The sequence below is a fragment of the Dasypus novemcinctus genome, chromosome 9 (genome assembly GCF_030445035.2).
Source record: "Dasypus novemcinctus isolate mDasNov1 chromosome 9, mDasNov1.1.hap2, whole genome shotgun sequence".
Taxonomy (NCBI): domain Eukaryota; kingdom Metazoa; phylum Chordata; class Mammalia; order Cingulata; family Dasypodidae; genus Dasypus; species Dasypus novemcinctus.
Genome location: NC_080681.1, coordinates 81,773,761 through 81,790,806, shown reverse-complemented (window position 1 = coordinate 81,790,806; position 17,046 = coordinate 81,773,761).

Below are 17,046 nucleotides of genomic sequence, written 5' to 3'. Positions count from 1 at the left end.
TTCAAGCTACAGAACAATAATGATCTTAAATCAACAGATTTAAGAAAAATTGTCTCATATGAAAATCCTTTATTAATTTGGGAAAATGTAGTGGTAAGAAAAAAAATTTAAATCCCTTTCTATTAGATTAAAAGATTACTTGTCTCTTATCCAATATTACAGGAAATAAAATCCTAAATATTTAAGTAAGGAATATGAACATCCTAAAAACATGTGGTCTCTGTTTAGGAATTACGATGGTACTTGATCTGAGAGGATTGTCTGAAGATATTCTAAGGTAGTTATGAGTATGTTAGCATATAAAAAGTGCTTAATAAAATCTTACTAGTTTTGTCATCATCCAGTAACCTATTTAATCATATGTATACAAAGAAAATAGGAGATACTTTGATAAAGTCTTTTCTTTTGGTACTTCTTTGTTCATTTACACATTAAACAAGGATGATAACCTTTTATGTGCCAGTATTCCTCTCAGTAGTAAGGATATAGTGTTGAGCAAGGTAAGTAAAGTCCCTGCTCTTGTAGGGTTCACATATTAGTGAGAGGTCAGAGAAAATAAACACACAATCCAGCAAGTTATTAAGTCAATAGTTATTTTGTATTTATATTATCTAGTTTAATATTCATAACCCCTGATAGGTTGTGTGTTTTTTTTTAATACTGTATTTCAAATCAGGAAACTCAGTTTTAATGGTGTTGAATAAATTGCCCATAATCACACTTGGATAATTTGTAGCATAAGGATATAAACCCATGTTTATTTCTACTGCAATATGGCCAGATGGAAAGATCTTTCAGGGAAATTACAACAAATCAGTTTATTCAAAAATCATATATTAAGGACCCATCATTATAGTCACTTTATAGGTTAACAATCTTAGGACTAATTATGTTTGAGGCTTTCCACATCTGTAAAATGGGAGTAATAATACCCAATTAGCCATATTATTATAATTAATAAATTAAATGTGTGTAAAGTTCCTAGTACTCACTAAGCCTTTAATAAATGGCAGCTATTACCATGGGAAATACAAAGTAACAGGAAAATCCATTCTTGACCTCAAAGAACTTAAAAAGTATTTGAGTATATAAGGTCTATATATGACATATATGTAACAAATGGGAAGCAAGCAAGATAAAAGCAAGTGCATGGGTAGCATGTGATGTAGATTGCACCAAAAAGCAGATGTATTCAGGAAAATCTTAGCAGAAGGCTAATGATGGAGATTTAAATAGCTTAAAGTGGAAAATTTCCCTTAGTGAAAAGAAAAAGGAAAAGCTACCTCAAATGATTGTCTGTTTTTCCAGTTTGTAATCTCTGAGTGTGTCCATAGCTAACAAATATATTAGATGAACAATGAAAAGTGATTATATAGTCTGAAATGTATTATAAAAAGCATACAAAAGCAGGTTGTTTGAAAATTCTCTTTGATTGTTTTGGAATAGTGAATATGACAATCCATCTGATTCAAATGGTAGAAAAATAGCTAAGGGTTTCATAATCATTACATAATGGAATCTACAATAGTAGCCAATGTAGGCTAGTGAATGGTTTTAGAGCCAAATAAATTTTACTTTATTTCTAATTCTTGTACTTACTAGTTATCTCACCTTGAAACAGATACTTAACCTTTCTGACCATCACTATCATCATATGTAAAATGAGTATAATATTTACTTTATAGGGTGGCTATAATTGAGAATAATATTTATTAAGTCATCACTTAGTACTCTAGCATAGGAAATACTAGTATAGACTTATGGATGGCCATAAACCAACAGGTTTCCTGAGACTTAGATTTATTTATATTGTCAGAAAAAATAGATAACCATGACTCCAAGTCACACAAACATTTGGGGGTTAAAATTAAAACTTTGAATTAAGATTTAAAAGTCATCATTCCAGAAAGCGGATGTGGTTCAAGCGATTGGACTTCCACCTACCACATGGGAAGACCCAGTTCAGTTCCCAGTGCCTCTTGGAGAAGGCAGGCTGGCACGATTGGCCCAGTGAACTGATGCAACAGAAGAGACACAAGGAAGAAAGACAAAGAAAGACAACAAACCAGGGAGCTGAGGTGGCTCAAGTGATTGAGCACCTCTCTCCCACATGGGAGATCCCAGCTTCCGTTCTTGGTGCCTCCTAAGGAGAAAATGAGCAGACACAGAGAGCATACAGCAAATGGACACAGAGAGCAGCAGCAAACAACGAGGGGTAGGGATAAGTAAATAATAAATCTTAACAAAAAAGGTCATCATTCTAAGTAAGTTTACACACCTACATTATGTGCATGTAACCAATATACATGTACATTCAGTTCAGTAATCACATTTATTAAATACCTATTATGTATGAGACATTATTCTAAATGCTGAATATACAAAGATGAGTAAGCACCATCTCAGCACTCAAGGAACTAACAATTTAGTGAAAGGAAAAAAATGCCATGTTGTAACAAAGCATAATAGAGTAGAAGGCACAGTGGAGGCACAGGAAGTAATACATTTGACTTGGAAAGTAATAATAAGTACCTGAGATGGTAAGAATATGGTAATGCATGGGAAAAATACAATTAATGTGACTTATAAACAATGTTTAACAGCAATATAGTAATATTCTTGCATCAATGCCAAAGAAGGTACGATATTAATGCTAAAGGTCAATAACAAGTATGGGATTTTTTCTTTTGGAATAAGGAAAATGTTTAAAAATTTACTGAGACAATGAATGCACAACTCTGAGAAGAGTGAGAGCTACTGAATGTATACTTTGGATAGATTACACAAGGCTTGGAACTGTATAACATAGTGAACCATGTGGTAGAAGATGGACTGTGGTTAACACTACAAATATGAAGGTGTTCTCTCGTGAACTATAACAAATGTACAATACTAATAAATAGTATTAATAATAGGGAGGGTGTGTGGAAAAAATAAACCAAATGTAAGCTATGGACCACAGTTAGTGGTAATAGTCTGAAGATGTTCTTTCATAATCTGTAACAAATATTGCACAACAATGTAAGGTGTTGGTGGAGGGATGAGGTATGGAAATTCTGGACATTATGCATGATTGTTTTATATGATCACAACTTCTCTAATAAAAATATAAGTTAAAAAATAATAATTACCTAAGAGAAACCAAACACTATTTTCAGAAAATAAGTTACTCTAGAAGAGTCAAGCAGACATCCATTTCCAACAATATGAAGACTAGCTATCTTCAAGAACAAAACAACTAAAATTCCTGGATAAAATATTTTGAAAAATATATTTTGGAAGGCAGAGTTGCACTAGTAAAAAGTAAGCAAAATCCACAGAAAGCAAACAGTGAAGAAAGGTAAATGAATCCTGAAGCCAACTACCCTGGAGGGCATCCACTGTTCCTTAGGAACCTAGTGTTTTAATTATAAAGGTTTTCAGCAGAAGATACTAGACAAAGCTTAAGGTACTTGCTAGGTGGGACACTGAAAGAGGGTCCCCCTTTGTAAAGGTAGATATCCCAAAGGGTAATATCCTCAGGGAAATGTTAAACTAAATGTCTGTTCAAATATTTTGCCCTCTTTTTAAATTAGTTTTTTTTCTTTCTTAATATTATTGAGTTTTAAGTGTTATTCTGGATTCAAGTCCTTTATGACATAAGTTTTGTTTTGTTTTTTTTAAGAAACTTTTCGTTTGTTCAAAGTCTTCTTTTTTTAAAAAAGATTTATTTTTATTATTTATTTATTCCTGCCCCCCTTGCTGCTTGCTTGCTGTCTGCTCTCTGTGTCCATTCCCTGCACGTTCTTCTGTGTCTGCTTGTCTCCCTTTGTTGTGTCATCTTGCTGCGCCAGCTCTCCACGGGTGTGGGCCTTCAGCCCTCCACAGGCGCATGCGGTCAGCTCTCTGCAGGCTTGGGTGGTCAGCTCTCCACGGACACTGGCCAGCTTGCCTTCACAAGGAGGCCCAGGGACACGAACCCAGGGCCTCCCAAATGGTAGATGGGAGCCCAATTGATTGAGCCACATCCACTTCCCTATGACATATGTTTTGTAAATATTGTTTCCCAATGTGTGGTTTGTCTCTTCCATTTGTTTCTTAACAGGGTCTTTTTTCTTCTTCTTTTTTTTTTATTAGAGAAGTTGCAGCTTTCCAGAAGAGTCATGTGTTAAATACATAACTACAGATTTCCCATATGCCACCCAATTAATACCTTGCTTTAATGTAGTGTATTTGTTACAATTCATGCAAGAACATTTTTATAATTGTATTATCAACTATAGTCCATTGTTTACAATAGGATTCACTGTGTTGTACAATTCTATGGGTTTAAAAAATTTTTATTCTAGTAACATACATACAACCTAAAATTTCCCTTTGACCACATTCACATATATATTATAATTCCGTGCTGTTAATTACATACACAATGTTGTGTGACCATTACTACCCTCCATTACCAGTATTTTAAAATCAACCTAAGTAGAAGCTTTGTACAACTGAAGCATTAACTCCTCTTTCCCTACCCCCAATCTGGCCCCTGGTAAAATATACTCCAGATTCTAACTCTATGAATTTGCTTTTTCTAATTATTTCGTATCAGTGAAATCATGCAATATTTGTCCTTTTCTGTCTGGGTCATTTCACTCAGCATAATGTCCTCAAGGTTCATCCATGGTGTCACATGTATCAGAATGCCATTCTTTTTTATTGCTGAATAGTATTCCATTATATGTAAATACCATATTTTAGTTACCCATTCATTGGTTGGTGGACATTTGGGTTGCTTTTATCTTTTGGCAGTTGTGAATAATGCTGCTATGAACATTGATGTGCAAGTATCTGTTTGTATCCCAGCTTTCAGTTCTTTTGTGTATATACCTAAAAGTGGAATTACTAGGTCACATGGTAATTCTATACTTAATTTTCTGCAGAACTACAATATTGTCTTCCATAGCAGTTGTACCATTTTACATTCCCACCAACAATGAATGAGTGTTCCTATTTCTCCACATCTTTTTTTTTTTTTTTAAAGATTTATTTTTATTTATTTAATTCCCCTCCCCCGGTTGTCTGTTTTCTGTGTCTTTTTGCTGCGTCTTGTTTCTTTGTCCGCTTCTGTTGTCGTCAGCGGCACAGGAAGTGTGGGCGGCGCCATTCCTCGGCAGGCTGCTCCCTCCTTTGCGCTGGGCGGCTCTCCCTATGGGTGCACTCCTTGCGCGTGGGGCTCCCCTACGCGGGGGACACCCCTGTGGGTCGCGGCACTCCTTGCGCGCATCAGCACTGCGCATGGGCCAGCTCCACACGGGTCAAGGATGCCCGGGGCTTGAACTGCGGACCTCCCATGTGGTAGACGGACGCCCTAACCACTGGGCCAAAGTCCGTTTCCTATTTCTCCACATCTTTTTCAACACTTGTAGTTTTCTGTTTTTGTATTTTTGAAAAAATAGTGGCCATTCTAGTAGGTGTAAAATATCTCATTGTGGTTTTGATTTGCATTTCCCATATGGGTAAAATGTTGAACATCTTTTCATGTGCTTTTTAGCCATTTGTATTTCCTCTTTGGAGAAATGTCTATTCAAGTATTTTGCCCATTTTTAAATTGTGTTGTTTGTTTTTTATTGTTGAGTTGTATGATTTCTTCATGTATTCTAGATATTAAATGCTTATCAGAAAAGTGGTTTCCAAATATTTTTTCCCATTAAGTAGATGGTCTTTTCAATTTCTTGACAAAGTTCTTTGATGCACAAAAGTTTTTCATTTTGATGAGATCTCACTTATCTATTTTTTTTGTTTTGTTGCCTATGCTTTGGGTGTAAAGTCTAAGAAACCACTGCCTAACACATGATCGTAAAGGTGCTTCCCTACATTTTCTTCTAAGACTTTTATAGTCCTGGTTTGTATATTTAAGTCTTTGATGCATTCTGAATTAAATTTTGTTTATGGTGTGAGATAGGCACCTCCCCTTCGTTCTTTTGCATATGAATATCTAGTTCTCCCAGCATCATTTTTTGAAGATTATTCTTTCCCAATTAAGCAGACTTGGTAGCCTCATCAGAAATCAATTGTTGAGCTTCCCTGGCCACAGGGGATTATTACCATGTGTTAATCAGTGATACATCTGGAGAAAGAACTTGTCCAATAGGGGAAAATATTAAATAAAATAAGGTTTTATATCTAAGAGATTTCAAAGTGAGTCAGGAGGTCATTCCAGAGGTTACGTTTATGCAACTTTCAGTCAGACTTCACGAAAGTGCTCCTGAAGGCTCTAGGGATGTCCAGACACCATAAGCCAAGCTACATGCCATTCAGTGGGCCCTATCTGGAAATATATATAAATCTATTTTCCCAATATAACCTAGTTTTACTCATTTATAAATCCCCTAATCATGATTCTTCTACTTCTTTTATCTCAACCTATAATTTTCAGTTTACCTGTTAAATGTATTTCTCAGAGACTTAAAATCTTCAGATTGTTCATATGCCAGGTGAGCACTGAAACCCAGCAGATATGCGGTCAACTCCTACTCTCCAGCTCTTCAGGCCTACCCTGGACAGCTAACAAAACAACGAGGATGGACCAGCTCCACCCCAAAATGAGTATCTTCAACCTTAAGCAAAATAATTCCATTCTTCTGCCTCATAATATCTCCATCCCTTTTCAGCCTTAAGTCAGAGCAGACCTTGTCCCAAACCCCTCAAGACTGAGGAATGAACAAAACTGGGGGAGTGAAACCACTGACCAAAACAGACTTATCGTTATAGTAGCTATTATTTTGTATTTACTGGTTAACTTGTAACATTGACATAAATAATAATTTTTTTTAAAAAAGAGCAAGATATGTAAAGAGATACAGTGGTACCAGTCTGCCATCTACAATAAGCAAAAAAAAAAAAGGGGTGGGATGGAGGGAATCTGCATGTGAATTATGGTGAGAATTTTGTCAAGTTATGAATAAATACCATTTTGATTTAAAAAATCAATTGGCTATAGATGTCTGGGTCTATTTCTGAACTCTCAAATCAATTCCATTGGTCTATATACCTATCCTTCTGCCAGTTCCATGCTGTTTTGACCTCTGTAGCTTTGTAACAAGTTTTAAAGTCAGTAAGTGTGAGTCCTTCAACTTTGTTCTTCTTTTCAAGATGGTTTTGGCTATTTGGTACCCTTTATTTTTCCAAATAAATTTGATAATTGGATTTTACATTTCTGCAAAGAAGACTATTAGGATTTTGATGAGATTGCATTGAATCTGTAAATTGCTTTGGGTAGAATTCACATCTAAACAATATTTTGTCTTCCAATCCATAAGCATGGTATATGTCTTTCCATTTATTTAGGTCTCTTTGATTTCTTGTAACATTGTTTTGTTTATTGTGGTCACCTCACCAGCACTACTTCCTAGCATCATGCCAAGTACATGGTAAGCATCCAGAAATATGTGTTGAAGGAAAAAGAAGTAGAATAAATGTAGAATTAAGAAATCCTTTTTTTTAACAAATCAGTTTTATTGGTACATATCATTAAAGCATACAATTCATCCAAAGTGTGCAATCAATGGTATTCAGTATAATCACATAACTGTGCATTCATCACTTTAATCATTATTAGAGCACTTTAATTATTTCAATAATAATAATAAACAACAAAAAACAAACAAGAGAATTCCTTTTTTGTAACCACCAATGTACTACCTAACTTGAAATAATTTGTGAAAATTTTCTGAGGAATAGGTTATTTACATAATCTCCAAGTATCACCCTTAAGATTATTTATTAATTACAAAGGGAAAATTTATCATTACAATGGGGAGATCTTTTGGATACCACTTTAACCAAGTGACCAAACTTAGCAAGATGATAATGGGATTAACTGATATTATGTGCTTCCTCATATGATACAATGAAAAATACACACTATAACCTACAAAGTATTCTTACCAAAAATGTTTAACCTGAATCTAATTTTGAAAACTCATTAAGACAAATCCAAATTATGAGAAATTCTACAGGACAATTGGCTAGACTCATTAAAATATAAAAATTAAGAAAGGAAAAAAAGCAGGGGAAACTATTATAAATTAAAATTAACTAAAGAGATAAGATATGTAGCAACAATGCATGACCTTTTTTCCCCTCTAAACAAATGTTACAGCAGCTTTATTCATAACAGTGAAAACTGGAAACAGCTCAGAGTCCTTCAGTGGGTGAATGGCCAGATAAACATCCCTACCTTGGAATATTACTCAGCAATAAAAAGGAACAAATTATTGAGCTATGTGTATTTATATATAACCTTGGATGAATCTCCAGGGAATTATGCTGAGTAAAAAAAGCCCCTTCTATTACATTCTGTATGATCCTACTCATATAGTATTTTTAAAATGACAACATTTTAGAAATGGAGAACACATTTCTAGCTGCCAGGAGTAATGGATGGATGAGGGATACAAGAATGAATTGGGTGGTGATTATAAACAGGCAACACACAGAATTCTTGTGGTAATAAAACAGTTCTGTATCTTGACTATGGTGATTGATACACAAACCTACAAGTGATAAAGTTGTATAAGACTAACTACACACACACAAATGAGTATAGTAAAATTAGGAAAATGTGAACATGGTGCATTGCATCAATGCCATTATCCTATTCATGATACTGTACTATAGTTTAACAATGCATGATCTTAATTTGGATCCTCAATATAAGACATTTGACTATGTAATGTATATTGGAGAAGATTATCATATTAATGTTAAATTTCGTGGGTGAAATAATGGCTCTGTGATTGTGTAGGAGAATGTCCTTATCTTTAGAAAATACCAAGAGCTGGTATTTTGAAAAGATTAATAAAACTTAAAAACTTCTAGTTAGATTGATGAAGAAATAGAGGGAAACAAAATATTACCAATACCAGAAATAGATTAGGAATATATTACATAGTTAAAGGAAAAAGAATTTATTATGAACACATTTATGCCAAAAAATTTAACAACCTGAATAAAAAAGACACATTTCTTGAAGAAAAAGAAACTCCCAAAATGGAATCAAGAAGGAATAATATATCTGAACAGCTGACTAGACTTTTAGCTATTAAAGAAATTGAATTCCTAATTTAAAACATTCCTACAAATGAAACTCCAGACACAGATGACTTTACTGGTTATTTTATTAAATTTTAAGGAAGAACTACTAACCCTACTATGGCAGTTTGGTATTATTTATGAATTACAAAAAGATATTGATTATGTTTTAAAGTGGTCTGTTCCTCTGGGCATGATACCCTTTGATTGATTTAAATTGAAAGGTTTAGGTTTACTTGATTAAATCAAGATTAGGGTTTGATTCAACATCATTAGGGTGTGCAGGATTAAGTCTCCTTGGTGGGCCATATAAATGGATGCTCAATCAAGAACACAGAAGTAGATACACAGAAAAGATACACAGAGAAAGAGAGACAGCTCCATAGACATGGCCCAGAGATGAGCTATTCACCTAATAATTTGCAGCACTGAGGAAGCCCCCAGAAGAGAGATGAGTCCTCCAGCCTACAGCTGAGATCAGAAGGACCTGGGACTGAGAGATCTTAAGAGGGAAGAGGGGGAAAAAAAAGAAGGAAGGAGGAGGAAGGTTGAACCCTGGCAGACACGGCCCACTATCTTGCTTCAACATGTGGCAAATAACTTTGGGTGATAAATCAACCTTGAGGTGGGCTCTTTAAGGCCTTGTATCTATAAGCTTTTACCCCAAATAAACACCCTTTATAAAAACCAACAGATTTCTGGAATTTGCACCAGCATCCCTTTGGCTGACTAATATGCCTACACAAACTCTTCTAGAGAATAAGGGGAGTAGAAATGCTTTCCAATTCATTTTATGATAGCAGCATTACCCTGTTCACCAAAAATCAGGCATTACAAGGAAACAAAACTGCAGAATATCCCTCATGAACATAGAAGCAAAAAATCTTAACAAAATATTAGCAAATGAGTATAACAATATGTAAAAAGGTTAATACAGCATGACCAAGTGAGATTTAGCACAGAAGGTTTAACATTCAATGGCAGTTAATATAATTTGCTACAACAAAATACAGGATATCAAATATCATATGATCGTCTCAATAGACGCAGAAAAGCATTTGCAAAAGTCAACATCCACTTACGATTTTTCAAAAACTCTAAAAAATAGTAATAAAATGGAGCTTCCTTAAATTTAAAAGGATGTATACAAAATGTACAGCTAACCTCATAATTAATGTTTAAAGACTGATTCTCCACTATTATCATTTATGAGGCAAGGATGTGCACTTTCACCACTTGCATTCAGTGTTGCATTGGAGATACTAGCCAGTGCAATAAGGCAAGAAAAAAAAATAAAAGGCATAGAGATTAGAAAGGAGGTTGCTTAATGATAAAACAAATTACTTAAATACGTGCATGCCCTGTACACTGAAAACCACAAATACAGTGATAAAATTTGAGAAGACTCAGATAAGTGGAGAGATAAACTAAATTCAGGTACTCAATACCAATAAGAGGTTCATCTCCTCAAATTAATTTATAGACTCAATACAATCACATTCAAATTCCCAGAAGGTTTCTTTTTGGTAGAAAGTGACAAAGTGATTCTAAAATTAATATGAAAATGCAAAGTACCTAGAAGAGTCAAAATAGATTTGAAGAGAGGAATAAATTGGGATTACTTACTACCTGATTTCATGGGGAGATATATAGATTAATGGAACAGAAAATGGTTTCCAGAAAAGTACTATGCATTATGATCAATTGATTTTTCACAAACATATCAAGATAATTTGAAACTCTTACAGCCCAATAATAAAAAGACAACCTAATAAGAGCAATTCTACTCCTAAGTATACCCCTCAAAGTTCCTGAAAACAGGAACTTGAACAGATACTGGTACATCAAGGTTCATAGCCAAAAGGTGGAAACAACCTACGTGTCCATCAACAGATGAATGGATAAACAATGTAATGTATTTCCATTACAATGACATACAGCCATAAAAAGGAAATTATTTTTTTCAAGATTTATTTTTATTTATTTCTTTCCCCCATCCCCCACCCCCATTGTCTGCTCTCTGTGTCCATTTGCTATGTGTTCTTCTGTGTCCTCTTGCACCCTCAGTGGCACCAGGAAACTTCATCTTTTTGTTGCATCATCTTGCTGCATCAGCTCTCTGTGTGTGCGGCACCACTCCTGGATGGGCTGTGCTTTTTTCATGCAGGGTGTCTCTCCTGGCAGGGCACACTCCTTGCATGTGGGGCGCCCCCATGCAAGGGTGCCCCTGCGTGGCACAGCACTCCTTGCGCACGGCAGCTCTGTGCATGGGCCAGCTCACCACATGGTTCAGGAGGCCCTAGGTCTCAAACCATGGACTCTCTCATATGGTAGGCAGACATTCTATCAGTTGAGCCATGTCGCTTCCCAGGAAATTCTGATATATGCTACAACATGCATGAACGTGTTAAAATGTTGAAAGCATTGTGCTAAGTGAAGTAAACCATACAGAAAAGACAAATATTATATGATTCTCCTTGTATGAAATACTAAAATAAGCAAATTTGTAGAGACAGAAAGTAGATCAAAGGTTGCTAGGAGCTGAGAGGAAGGGGAAATAGGGAGCTATTGTTTATTGGAAAAAGAGATTCTGTTTGCAATAATGAAAAAGTTTTGGTAATTAATGCAGGTGTTGGTACCACAAAATCGTAAATGTAATTAATGCCACTGAATTGTAAACTCAAAAATGGTTAAAATTGCGAATTTTATATTATTTGGTACCACAATAAGAAAAAACATTAAAAATGGGTAAAAAGGATTTGCATAGACATTTCTTTAAAGAAGGTATACAGATGGTCAACAAATACATGAAACAATGCTCAATATTATTGGTCTTAAGGGAAATGTAAATCAAAACCACAGTAAGATGCCACTTCACACCCGCTAGGATGGCTATAAGAAAAAAACACAGACAACAGAGCAAGTATAGCTCAGTGGCTGAGCCCTGGCTTCAAACATACAAGGTCCCAGTTTCAGTCCCCTGTACCTCCTAAAAAAATACAGACAATAAATAAAAAGAGTTGACAAGGATGTGGAGAAATTGGGATGCTCATTCATTGATGGTGGGAATGTAAAATAGTGCAAGCACTTTGGAAAAAGCTTAGAAAATAAGTTTGTGCATGAACTCCTAGCAGATTTTTCATAATAGCCCATAATTAGATACAATACAAATGTCTATCAACTGGTGAATGGATAAGCAAATGTGGTATGTCATACAATAAAATAGTGTTCAACGTAAAAATAATGAACTTATTGAAACACACAATATGTATGAGTATAAAAAATGTTATACTGTGAATTCTGGTCCACCAAAATGGTGGCATAAGACAATCCAGGGTGCTGTTCCTTCACAAAATTTTCAAAAAATAGCAAAAATTGGCAGAGCTGTCTTTCTCAGAAATCTAGGAAACAGAAAGAGGACTGCAGTAACTTGAAGGGTGCCCAATCAAGAAAACACAGTTTAAAAATGGTAGGAGAAGCTTATGGTGCCTTAGACGCCTTCTCCACCCTCTCCCTGGTGCAGTATGGAACCAGCCTGTTTCCCCATTGTGGTCCCTGGCCCTGTTCCAAAATGATCAGCATAACCCCTATGCGCATAACATGCCTGTATCTCAGAGGCAATCTGAAAGATTGAATCAGGAAACTTGTCTCTGGCTTACCCTCCAAGAACTTGCTCTGTAGGAGGAAGCAGACTGCAAATAGCTAAAGTAATATAAGAAACAACTAAGTCAAAACAGTCTGGGCATAGACTTAGCTTCTTTAAGTCATAATAGAGCTTCTGGGAGGGGGAGAAAGTATATTTCATAGGGAGAAGAGATTTGAATTCATGTAAACGGGGAATTCCTAAGGCAATGAACAAGCACAAGCCCAGAACATGACTAAGGCTTGGCAAAAATGGAGAGAACATGGTGCTTCACATTTGTCTCAGGCTGATCATGATATGAAAGCTAAATTCTGATAGGAGAGCACCAGCCAACAAAGAACCAATTTGCAAAGACTGTGAAAAGTGCTCCCCCACCCCCCATTGGTATGCTTGTTTTTATTAGCTCCTGGTACTCAAGGAAATCTCTGTCATATCATTAAATTGGATACAAACTTAAGGAACAGACTGCTCAGGGACTGAATTCCAGAGTTAAAACCTTAAAATATTAAAATATACAGTGTGCAAAAAAAGATTGCATGAAAAACAAAGAAACAGAAAATGATGGCCCATCCAAAGGAACAAGATAAAAATCTAGAAACAATCAATGAAGAAGACCAGACTTTGGACATATCAGACAAAGTTTAAAAAAAGATCCTCAATATGCTCAAGGAGATAAAGAAAAACACAGAGAAGGAACCAAAGGTTCAGAAAACAATGAATGAATAGTAAGAGAATCTCAGCAAAGAGTAGAAATTTTAAAAAAGAACTAAACACAATAACTGAAATGAAAAGTTCCCTAAATAGTTTCAACTGCAGATTGAAGCTGGCAGAAAGAATTAGTGAACTCAAAGACAAGACAATTGAAATGGTTCACATTGAGAAGCAGAAAGAAAAGAGAATTTTAAAAAGTGTGCTTGAGACACCATCAAGTACACCAATATACACATTATAGTAATCCCAGAAGGAGAAGAAAGAGAGAAGGGATGGAAGGAATATTCAAAGAAATAATGGCAGAATACATTCCAAATTTAATAAAGACATGAGTATGCATATTCAAGACACAAAATAAAAATATTGTATGATTTCAGTGATATGAAGTAATTAGAATAAGCAAATCCATAGAGTCAGAAACTAGAATAGAGTTTACCAGGGGCCAGGATGGGGTAGTGAATGGAGAATTAATGCTTAATTAGGTTTGAATGTAACATTAAAAAAATAAATAATGACAAAAAAGAAAAAGAAAAAAATGCTTAATTAGGACAGAGTTTCAATTGGGATGATGGAAAGTTTTGGTACTAGATGGTGGTAATAGTAGCCCAATATTTTGAATGTGACTAGCACCACTGAATTATGTATTTGGATGTGGATAAAAGGGGAAATACTATGTTATACATGTATTAATATAACAAAAATTTTAAAATATGATAGTACTGTACAACCCAAACAGTGAACCCTAACATAAACTATGGACTACACTTAATAGTATAATTATAATACTATTGTTTCATCAATGGTAACAAAGATACCACACTAATGCAAAGTGCTAATAATAGGGAAAACTGTGTGTGTAAGTGGAAGTATACGGGAACTCTGTATTTTCTACATGTCTTTTGTAAACTGACAACTTTTCTAATAAAAATTTTAAAAAATATAGTGAGCAGAGGAAGCTGGACCAAAACTATGCAATTACATGTTTCCATTTAAACGAAATTTTTGAAAAGATATAACTAATATGCAGTGATAGAAAATATATCAATTTTTGCTTGGGCCTGGGGTGGTGGGGAAAATGGCTGGAGATTGACAACAAAAGAGCACAAGGGAATTTTGGGATAATGGAAATGTTTTATGTGTTGATTGAGTTAGTGGTTACAGTTGTTTATACATTTTTCACAACTTATCAAATTGTGCACTTAAAACTCGTGCATTTTGTGTTATACCTCTATAATGTTGGTTAAAACTTTATCTCTGTAATTCCCATATTAAAAGACTAAAGATGAATATCATATGATCTCAGTAAGTGCAGAAAGAGAATTTTACTAAATTCAACATCCTTTCAGGACACAAAACTCTCAGGATACTAGAAATAGAAGAAAACTTCAGTCTGATAAACAGCATAAAATAGTGAAAGATTGGAAAGATCAGGCACAATGCTAGGGTATCTACCCTTATTGTATCTATTCCGTTGTGTTCCAGAGATCTTAGCCAGAGGTATAAGAGGTGGACAAAGACATAGATTCTGGAGAGGAAGAAATAAAACATTCTTTACTCATAAACTGTCTGATCCCATTTGGATAAAACCTCAAGTTATCTGTAAAGAATTTACAAGAACTACTAAGTGAATTTTGCAAAGTCAGGATATTGGTCAATGTACAAAAATAGTATCTCTATTTTCTAGCAAAAACAGCATCAAAATCATGAATAACTTAGGGATAACTTTAAGTATGTGCAATATCCGTACACTTAAAAATAAAAGTCATTGCAGAAAGAAATTAAAGACTGACAATACTAAATGCTGGTGAGGATGCAGAACAAGTATTCTCATTGCTGTTGGGAATACAAATGGTACAATCACTTTGGAAAACAATTTGCAGTTTCCCATAAAGGTAAACACATGCTTGACATATTATCAGCATTTCCACTTCTAGGTATTTACTTGAGTCAATTAAAAATGTATATTGACACAAAAATATGTACATGAATATTTATAGCAGCTTTATTCATCATCACCTAAAATTGGAAACAACATAATAGTCTCTTAACAGAGAAATGGGTAAACAAATTATGGTATATCCATACAATACTACTCACAAAAATAATGTGTGTGAGAGAAGGCATGAATGATTGCTTTACACTACAACATGGTGTATTCTTAAACATGGATTAAGCTTAAATGCATTCGGCTAAGTGAAAGAAGCCATTTATATAACATTCTAGAAAATGCTAAACTATTAGGATGGAAAAAAAATCAGTAGTTGCTAGGGGTTGGTAATGAGTGGAGGAAATAATGAAAATGGGTCACAAGTGTAATGGAACTGTTCTTTATGATAATGTGACAGTGGATACATGACTGAGCATTTGACAAAATTCATATAGCTAAAAATCACATAGTCTGAATGTTACTGCCTATGAATTTAAGAAAAATCATTCAGGATATCAGGAGAATTCTGCTTAGAATGTAGATTGGGACAAATGAATCTAATCATATTACAAATGTGTGACATAACCTAATTGAAAGGAGTTTGGAACTAAAACTTGACCTAAGTAACTTTGGAAAACTGTGTTTGACTGGATACCATAAGCCTAAAGACAAAAAGAACTTTACACAAACAGTGTAGACTGGGTGATAAATTTGTTTTGCAAAGGGGTATGGGTTAGCAAGTCCAAAACTATTTGACATGTATATCAGGGTTGGACAAATAAGAAATGATATTGTAGACAACCAGAGCCAGTTTTTGCTGTCAGAAAAAGAAGTTACTGTTAAGATTTTATTCCCATATTTATTTATTTTTCTTGACAAGAAAAACAAGATCTCTGGCTTAGACGTTTTATACATTCACAAAACATCTTAGCAACACCAATTCTTCATGCCCTAATTCTCCACTGGGGTGAGAAAATGAGGGTCACATATCATTTGTGCACACATTAGAGAGGGGCTGCCCCATAAGAGAGGAGCCCTGGAATTACAAGGCCAAGAGCTTATACAGGGCAACTGTCACATTTACCCTTCCTCCCATCTGCAGGGAAAGAGTGAGTCCTATACTCTGGAATGTAAACAAATCCTCTCTAGGAAAGAAAGTGGTGAAAGAGAAAATGATGTTTCCTAGGTTTATAATTCTTGGAATGAAAGTAAATAGCTCCAAGGGAGATAAAACTTTAAATCCCTCAGCAGCAATACATTATTTCTAACTTCAAATGTATGTTTACTATTCAATAATCCTTTAACTCAAATGCCAGTGCACTTGCTAAAACAAAACAAAACCCAAAAAACCCAAACCATGCAGAAACATCAAATGTTTATGGTCCAATAGTTTTAAATAAGCAAGGAGGTAAGGCAAGAATAAACCCTTTCATTCTAGATAAGACTAAGAGATATCAGTATAAACCCTTGTTTATTTTAATATATGTACAGATATATAGATATGGAAATATAGATAGATATGTGTGTATACGTGGGTTAGTATACATGCATATATATACTAGCTTTGGCTGCTAAGAGGGTCTAGAAGCAGTGACAGCCCATTAGAAATAAGCACACCTATCCCTATATCTTGGTTTCTAAATACCATTCTCCAATAAAAGGGACCAGGGCTCCTTGAAGAAGTTACTTATTCTAGAGC